This window comes from Apium graveolens, chromosome 4 (assembly GCF_009905375.1).
Source record: "Apium graveolens cultivar Ventura chromosome 4, ASM990537v1, whole genome shotgun sequence".
NCBI lineage: Eukaryota > Viridiplantae > Streptophyta > Magnoliopsida > Apiales > Apiaceae > Apium > Apium graveolens.
In genome coordinates, this window is record NC_133650.1 from 233609474 (window position 1) to 233617404 (window position 7931).

A 7931-nucleotide genomic window follows, 5' to 3' on the forward strand; every position below is an offset into this window, starting at 1 on the left:
GTGTCTTTGATCTATTTTCTGATATCAAGTTAACTTGAGCTCTGTCAGAAGTTACTTGCTTCTTCTGAATATCAGAACTTACAATTTCTTGACTCTGAACAACTTGAGCCACGTCAGAGGTTGTTTTAAGAACTTTTCTTGAAGTCAGAGCAAGATCATCCTTTTCATCAGTAATTTCTTCTTCCTCAGGAGGTACATAAACCTTGATAGGTTCACCAACCTTTTCTTTACCCTTGGATCTTGGATCTATCTGTGGTTGTGATCTAGCCAACGTTGCTTCAGTATGTGTCCTTTCTTTGATCACAATGCCTTTGAGTTTTGGAAGTGACTTTTTACCAGAAGCTTCAGATTTAGATGTGACTTTCTCTGATTTAAATCTGGCTTCTTCTTCCTTTAAACTTTCCAAGTCCATTCCTGGATTTTCTTGAAGAAATAACTGTCTTGACATTTCCTCATCAAGATCTAGAAGTTCATCAGAACTTATCCTTTTACCAGCAGCAGAACTTATTCTTTTCCCAGTATCAGAACTTGTTCTGTGACTAGCTTGTCTTGATGTAAACCTTCTACCTTGACTATGACCGCTACCCATTCCAGAGTATCCTTGATCATCATTTCCATCACCCATTCCTTGCAGTGTCTTGTTAGTGTTGCATTTGGACTTAATTACCTTCTCCCCCTTTTTGGCATCAGCAGGTAGTAAAAGAGAGATAAGTAATTCCACTGAGGATTGGATTTCAGTGAGTTGTGATTGCTGAGAAGCTTGATTTGTCAGAATGTCATCAATCTGAGCTTGCTGTTTCTCTTGAGTTTTCTCAATATAAGCAATCCTGTCAATGGTAGGTTGAAAGAACTTTTTCTTATCAATTTTCCAAACTTGTTCTTGTTTGATAAAGTTCTCCTGAATCTTGTGTAGCTCTGCATGAGTAGTTGAATGAAGACCTTGTAGATGTTTAATACTCAATGCAGTGACTCTAAGCTGGGTTTTTAAATCATCATAATTTAACATTTCATCAGCTTTAGTCAAGTGCTCAGCAAGATGTATTGCAGTTGGAACACATGAAACTGAGTTCCATTCCTTAGTCCACTCCTGACCTGCAGGAGTTTCACTCCAAGGTACTGGTGCAACCCCGGTAACAAACTTCTTTACCAGTTCAGACTTAGGAAGAGTCTGTTGAGGAGTATGTCCTGAAGGACCTGCTTCATCAGCATCTACAGTTGGAGCAACATCACCAGTATCTCCAGCATTTGCAGCATCAGAACTTAAAGAATCAGTATCTTCTGATAAGACAACAGTGTGAGTAGCAATGGAGGCTTCAGCATCCTCTAATTGCTGATCTGATACTAAGTTCTGATCAACAGCCATATCCTGATGCTCACCTAAAGTCTGATCATCAGCATCTTGATGCAGAGAAGGTGTTGTTGATAACTCTGGAGTTTGAACAACATCAGTAACAGGTGTTGTGGAAGGATTATTTGCTGTTGGAGCTTCTAAGAGAAATACTTCAGACACAACCAAGTGTTGAACATCAATATCAGCACTTGTGCCTGGATCAACAAGAGACACAGATGGTGAGTTAGCCTTGTCAGATACAGCTTCCTGAGATGGAGTTGATGGAGAAGAAGTAACCGGAGCAAATTCCTTGTCTTGTGAGATCAGAGATTCCTGATCCCCTTCCTTAGCTGCTTCCTCTTCATCATCTGAAACTGGCCTTTGTGCCCTCTGTTTCTTGTATTTCCTTGTTAATTTGGATTCCTTGGGAGTTTCAGGAACTATCATTCGTCTAAGCCTCTTAAGAAGCCTAGAACCCCCAATTTCATAATCCTTCTGAGAAACCTCTTTCTCAGCTTCAGTAACAGCAGGTTCTCTAGCAGGAACCTGTTCCTCAGAATCAGATTCATCTCTCAATACAATCCTCCTTCTCTTTTGAGATGGTTGAGGAACATTCTTTGTCCTCTTTGGCTTGGAAGATGAAGGCTTCACAGTAGGTGCTGAAGATGAAGGTTGAGCAGTATTTGAAGTGGAGAGATAGGATTTGAGATATGTTCTGAGGGTACATTGAGTAGAATGAGAGGTAGGTACTGAGGTTGATGGATTTTGGGTGTTTGGAGTTGGTTGGACATCAGAGTAAACAGATCTATAAGTATCAGGATCAGCATTGACCATGATCTGTTTTACAGACTTAGGAATCTGTAATGGTCTAACCACTTTTTTCTTAGTATCAGCATTTACCAGGTCATTAAAGTATCATTTTGCAACCTTAAAAGGTGGGGTTTGAGTGCTGACTAAATGAGGTTCATCAGTACAGTAAGTGTAAATAAGTTGACAGAATCTAGCAAAATAAACATCTCGATCCTCTGTCATCCTATCCCCAATAAAACCAACTATTCCAGTTGCAAAATCAAAATGAGTTTGATGAATAATAGCATACCCTATGTGCTGACTCAGAATTGGGATATCATCAAAATTTGAACATTTGTTCCCAAAAGCTTTGGTGATGCAATCAAAGAAGAAACTCCATTCTCGTCTGATATTAGCCCGTTTCAACTGTCCAAGTTTCATCAGACTCTTTTCATATCCCAATTCAGCCATTAACTCCCGAAGGGATGAGTCCTCTGGGATTGAGAAAGTACAATCTTCTGGAAGATGTAAAGCTCTGTGTACTGTACCAGGAGTGACTACAAAGGATGAATCACCCACTTGGAAGATAATACTGGGAGTTCCACGTTGACCACCATCATCAAAAAGTCCAGTCCTCCAAAACCTCAGAACTTGTTGGCTTGAAAAGAATTCAGGCTGTGTTAATGCATACCCAACCTCACTATGTGCAAGAAGATCTTGCACAAAGTGCAATTCAGATGGAGCTTCAGTGTGATCAAGAACTGCAGCATAGTTGTTGGGGACAAACTTAGCTCCATCAATGATTAAATCCTTAGGTGCCATGTGAAAAATTGAGATTCAAAAGTGCCTGCTAGGTGTTTGAGATAATGTCTGTATGAAAAACCAACGTGAGAAAGAAAGAGAAAGAGAGTAAAAGTAAGGAGAGAGATAAAATATAAAGAAAATAAAAGATTAAAGAAATCTTCTCTCTGTTGTACTTATACTCTGAACAAAAATGTTACCATTGGACACCTGTCAGACATGCAGTAATAACGGACAGTTACTAGGCTCGAGAAAACAGGAATCATTACTTACCCAGTTGCCTAGTTTCAAGAAAAAACCGTTCCATTTATCAAGAGAAATAGTTTTAATTCAAAATTTAAACCGTTAGCACTGATTGAATTATTTTTCACTGCATCATTGATATTCTGAAAATACATCACATGAAAATGACCAAGATAAATTAGATAAGTAAGTGCTGAAAATGAATCAGAACTTAATATAAAACAAAATTTATATGGTCATCAAAATATCAATCAGGATTTATCAACACAAGATAAAATAACTCAGAGACAAAATCTTGAAGTAAAAACAACTTTCATTAATATATCAAGACAATATATTTATGAAATGGAAATTACATCAATACTTATACAAGATTTTCCCTAAGCTTCTAATCCTAACATCAACAGCCTTAGTCCTAGCTAAGAAGCCTGACAAAGCTGATGATGAAGAAGAACAGGAAGAAGACAAGATTAAGTCATCTTCTTCTTCCTACTCTCGATAAACAGAATGGCGAGTCGGATGATTCGCTCTTGCTGGCGGAGAGCTTCCAGCCTTTCCTCCTCCAATCGCTCCAGATGGCGATGGTAGTCCATATAGAAGAACAGAAGGTGTGTCAGTACCTCCTGTGGGACAGAGTCCCATATCTCCTCAGGAATGGCTGTGACATGCCATTCCTGCTGCCACTCGGCATAACTTAGCTCCATATTAAAGTTTTGGTAGTTCAAAAACATGTTGTATCTGACCATTGTGTTTTTGAAAGAAGAAGTATGAAGATAAGTGTGTGAGAAGAATTTGATGGAAAGACTGATGTGAAGTGGCGGATTATATAGGCAAGAGAATGCCAGGAGACGCAAAGAAATTGAATGCTGACATGTAGAATTAATTCTACCTATTCTCCCTAGACTTTGAAAAAGAATAACATTCATTGGAAAGAGGAATCATGGTTTAAACCGCACAAGAAACAAGAAATAGTGGACTGTTCAAGGACGAATACCATTAATCCTAATCATAGTGACTATTAATCTTCCACTTCAACATATTCTAGTTCGAACTGAGACTGTTATCAAATTTTATTCACAGATAAGCCAAGTAAAGGATTAGACTGAGAAATCAGAACTTAGACCTATATCAGAACTTAACAGTTATCAGAACATAATTTCTTAACTCGAAAAAGGAATGCCCATCTTAGTAAATCCTCATACAAGTTCTGAGTTATAGACTTCAGAACTTAATCATCAGAACGTGTAACTAGAACTTGTCCTCAGAATTTGTGCAATAATGACACAATGACTGTTTATCTAAAATAACATAGACCACCACAGAAATTTTCATCATTCAGATGGAGTGATTAGTGTGTGCATTCAGCTAAATAACAGACAAAGAGTAAAGTCTGATTCACTTCAGTACATCTTAGAAATAAGGCATAACTAAAATTTTGCTAAAGAGCTGTCATTGTCCTAAAACCTACTGATGAATGAGTTCATGCTTGAGTCCACCTCAACTGTTTTGTGCTAATTTTATGCATCTTTTGAAATTCTATTTTACAGTGGCTTCTCAGTGTAAGTGAGTCACGACTGCTTATCAGAATTTATGCTATTATCAGAGTATTTCTCCAGTAATCATAGAGTGTGAAAAGTCACCAAGAAAATATTTTGCTTTTCTAATGCATATTTACTTAATACCAGCAATGCACTTGGGTCTTCCCTTCCATATTTTTACTCTAGATCTCAAAGGAGTACCTGATTTTATTTTTTGATCCTTTTTGCTTTTTCTTTTGATAAGTGAGGTTTATCAGCACTTAGTTAATTCAACAGTTTTACTAGTATCAGAACTTAACAGATGAGTAGCATTATTCTAATTTGTGACTTAGTAATAAGATATACAAAGTAAACTTAACTAAGCTCAATTATCAGAATTTGCTAGTGTCATAGGGTTTCCACTGAAATAATTACTTCTTACATGGAATCATTTGTTTATTGAAGACTACTAGGTCAGTATCTAGCACAGTTATCCTCATAGGATTGAATAGGTACTTGAACAGACATATCACTTATCAGAGTTTAGAAACATATATCAGACAACAGTCAGTACTTAAAGACATTTATCAATGAAGCACAGAATACACAATGAGATTAATTCTGTAAATACTGAGCATAAAGTCTGATAACACAGAACAAGACTAAGCAGATTTAGAGAAAGAACCTAAAACCATTCCAAGTTCATTTACCAATCTTGTAAAAGTAGCTTCACACAGTGGTTTTGTGAAGATATCTGCTAGTTGTTGATCTATGGGAACAAAATGCAATTCCACTGTACCTTCATCCACATGTTCCCTGATGAAGTGGTACCTGATGCTGATGTGCTTTGTCATTGAGTGTTGAACTGGATTACCTGTCATAGCAATAGCACTTTGATTATCACAGTAAATAGGGATTTTGAAATATGTTAACCCATAATCCAGTAACTGATTCTTCATTCAAAGAATCTGTGCACAACAGCTTCCTGCAGCAATATACTCTGCTTCTGCAGTTGATGTGGAAATTGACTTTTGTTTCTTGCTATACCAAGAAACCAATCTGCCTCCAAGAAATTGGCAGCTTCCACTTGTGCTTTTCCTGTCAATTTTGCAACCTGCAAAATCTGCATCTGAGTAACCTATTAGTTTAAAATCTGATTCTCTAGGATACCATAATCCCAGAGCAGCTATTCCTTTAAGATACTTAAAGATTCTTTTTACAGCTGTTAAGTGAGGTTCTCTTGGATCTGCTTGAAATCTTGCACAAAGACAGGTAGCATACATGATATCAGGTCTACTAGCAGTTAGATAGAGTAGAGAGCCAATCATACCTCTGTAGTCAGTAATATCTACTGATTTACCGGTATCCTTATCCAGTTTTGTCGCAGTGGCCATTGGAGTGGATGCACTTGAACAATCTTGCATTCCAAATTTCTTCAGCAAGTTTCTGGTGTACTTGGTTTGACAAATAAAAGTGCCTTCCTCATTCTGCTTGACTTGAAGGCCCAGAAAATAGCTAAGTTCCCCCATCATACTCATCTGATATCTTGACTGCATTAGTTTGGCAAACTTTTTGCAAAGTTTATCATTTGTAGATCCAAAAATGATATCATCAACATAAATCTGAACCAGAAGTAAGTCCTTTCCATGGTTGAGGTAGAACAGTGTTTTGTCTATTGTCCCTCTGTTGAATCCACTTTCCAGAAGAAACTGAGCTAAAGTCTCATACCATGCTCTAGGAGCTTGCTTAAGTCCATAAAGTGCTTTGTCAAGCCTGTAGACATAATCTGGATGTTTGGTATCTACAAAACCTGGAGGTTGTTCAACATATACCTCCTCCTCCAATTCTCCATTGAGAAAAGCACTTTTCACATCCATTTGAAAGATAGTAAACTTTTTGTGAGCAGCATAAGCCAAGAATATCCTTATGGCTTCTAACCTAGCAACTGGTGCAAATGTTTCATCATAATAAATTCCCTCCTGTTGAGAATATCCTTTTGCAACCAGCCTTGCCTTATTCCTTATAATTATGCCATCACTGTTAGTTTTGTTTCTGAATACCCACTTTGTACCAACAACAGATCTATTCTTTGGTCTTGGCACTGGGGTCCAGACTTTGTTTCTTTCAAATTCATTCAACTCTTCCTGCATTGCTTGCACCCAATCAGCATCTTGAAGAGCTTCTTCCACTTTCTTTGGCTCAGTCTGAGAGAGAAAAGAATTGTAAAGACATTCATTTGAAGTACCTGTTCTAGTTCTGACACCTGCATCAGGATTTCCAATTATCAAATCAGGTGTATGTGATTTTGTCCACTTCCTTGCAGATGGAAGGTTTTCTCTAGAACTGGATGCTCCCCCATGATCCATGCTATCTTCATTTTCATTTTCTGATGCTCCCCCTGAAAGTATGCTCTCTGAGTTGGATTCTTCAGTATTTAGATTTTCAGCACTATCAGAACTTGGCTTATCAGAACTTGAAGAGCCAGATGTATGTTCTGATGTTTCTTGAGATGTGGTAGGATCTTGAGTATGCTCCCCCTGCATAGGTGCATCTTCCTTTGACGTAGTCTCCACAGTTTCAATAACATCAGAGTTTAATCCATCAGAGTTTACAGTATCAGGACTTAGACTATCAGGATTTTCTGTATCAGAATTTGAGTCTTCATTTTCAAATCTCAGCTGATCATGGTCAATGAAATCTTCAAGACCAGTAATCTTTTTGTCATCAAAAGAGACATTGATAGATTCCATGACCACTTTTGTTCTCAAATTATAGACTCTGAAGGCTTTTGTGGAAAGTGGATATCCAACAAAGATTCCTTCATCAGCTTTTAGATCAAACTTTGATAGCTGTTCAGGATGAGTCTTGAGAACAAAACACTTGCATCCAAATACATGAAAATATTTCAGATTTGGCTTCTTTTTCTTCACCATCTCATATGGTGTTTTTCCATGCTTGTTAATGAGTGTTGCATTTTGAGTAAAACAAGCAGTCGGCACAGCTTCAGCCCAGAAATAGGTTGGAAGCTTTGCTTCTTCAAGCATTGTACGTGCAGCTTCAATGAGAGTTCTATTCTTCCTTTCAACAACTCCATTTTGCTGTGGAGTTCCAGGAGCAGAAGATTCCTGCTTTATTCCATGGCTTTTGCAGAACTCTTCCATTATCGAATTCTTGAACTCAGTGCCATTATCACTCCTTAAAACTTTCACAGAATCTTTGACCATTTTATCCAGATGTTTGATATGATCAAT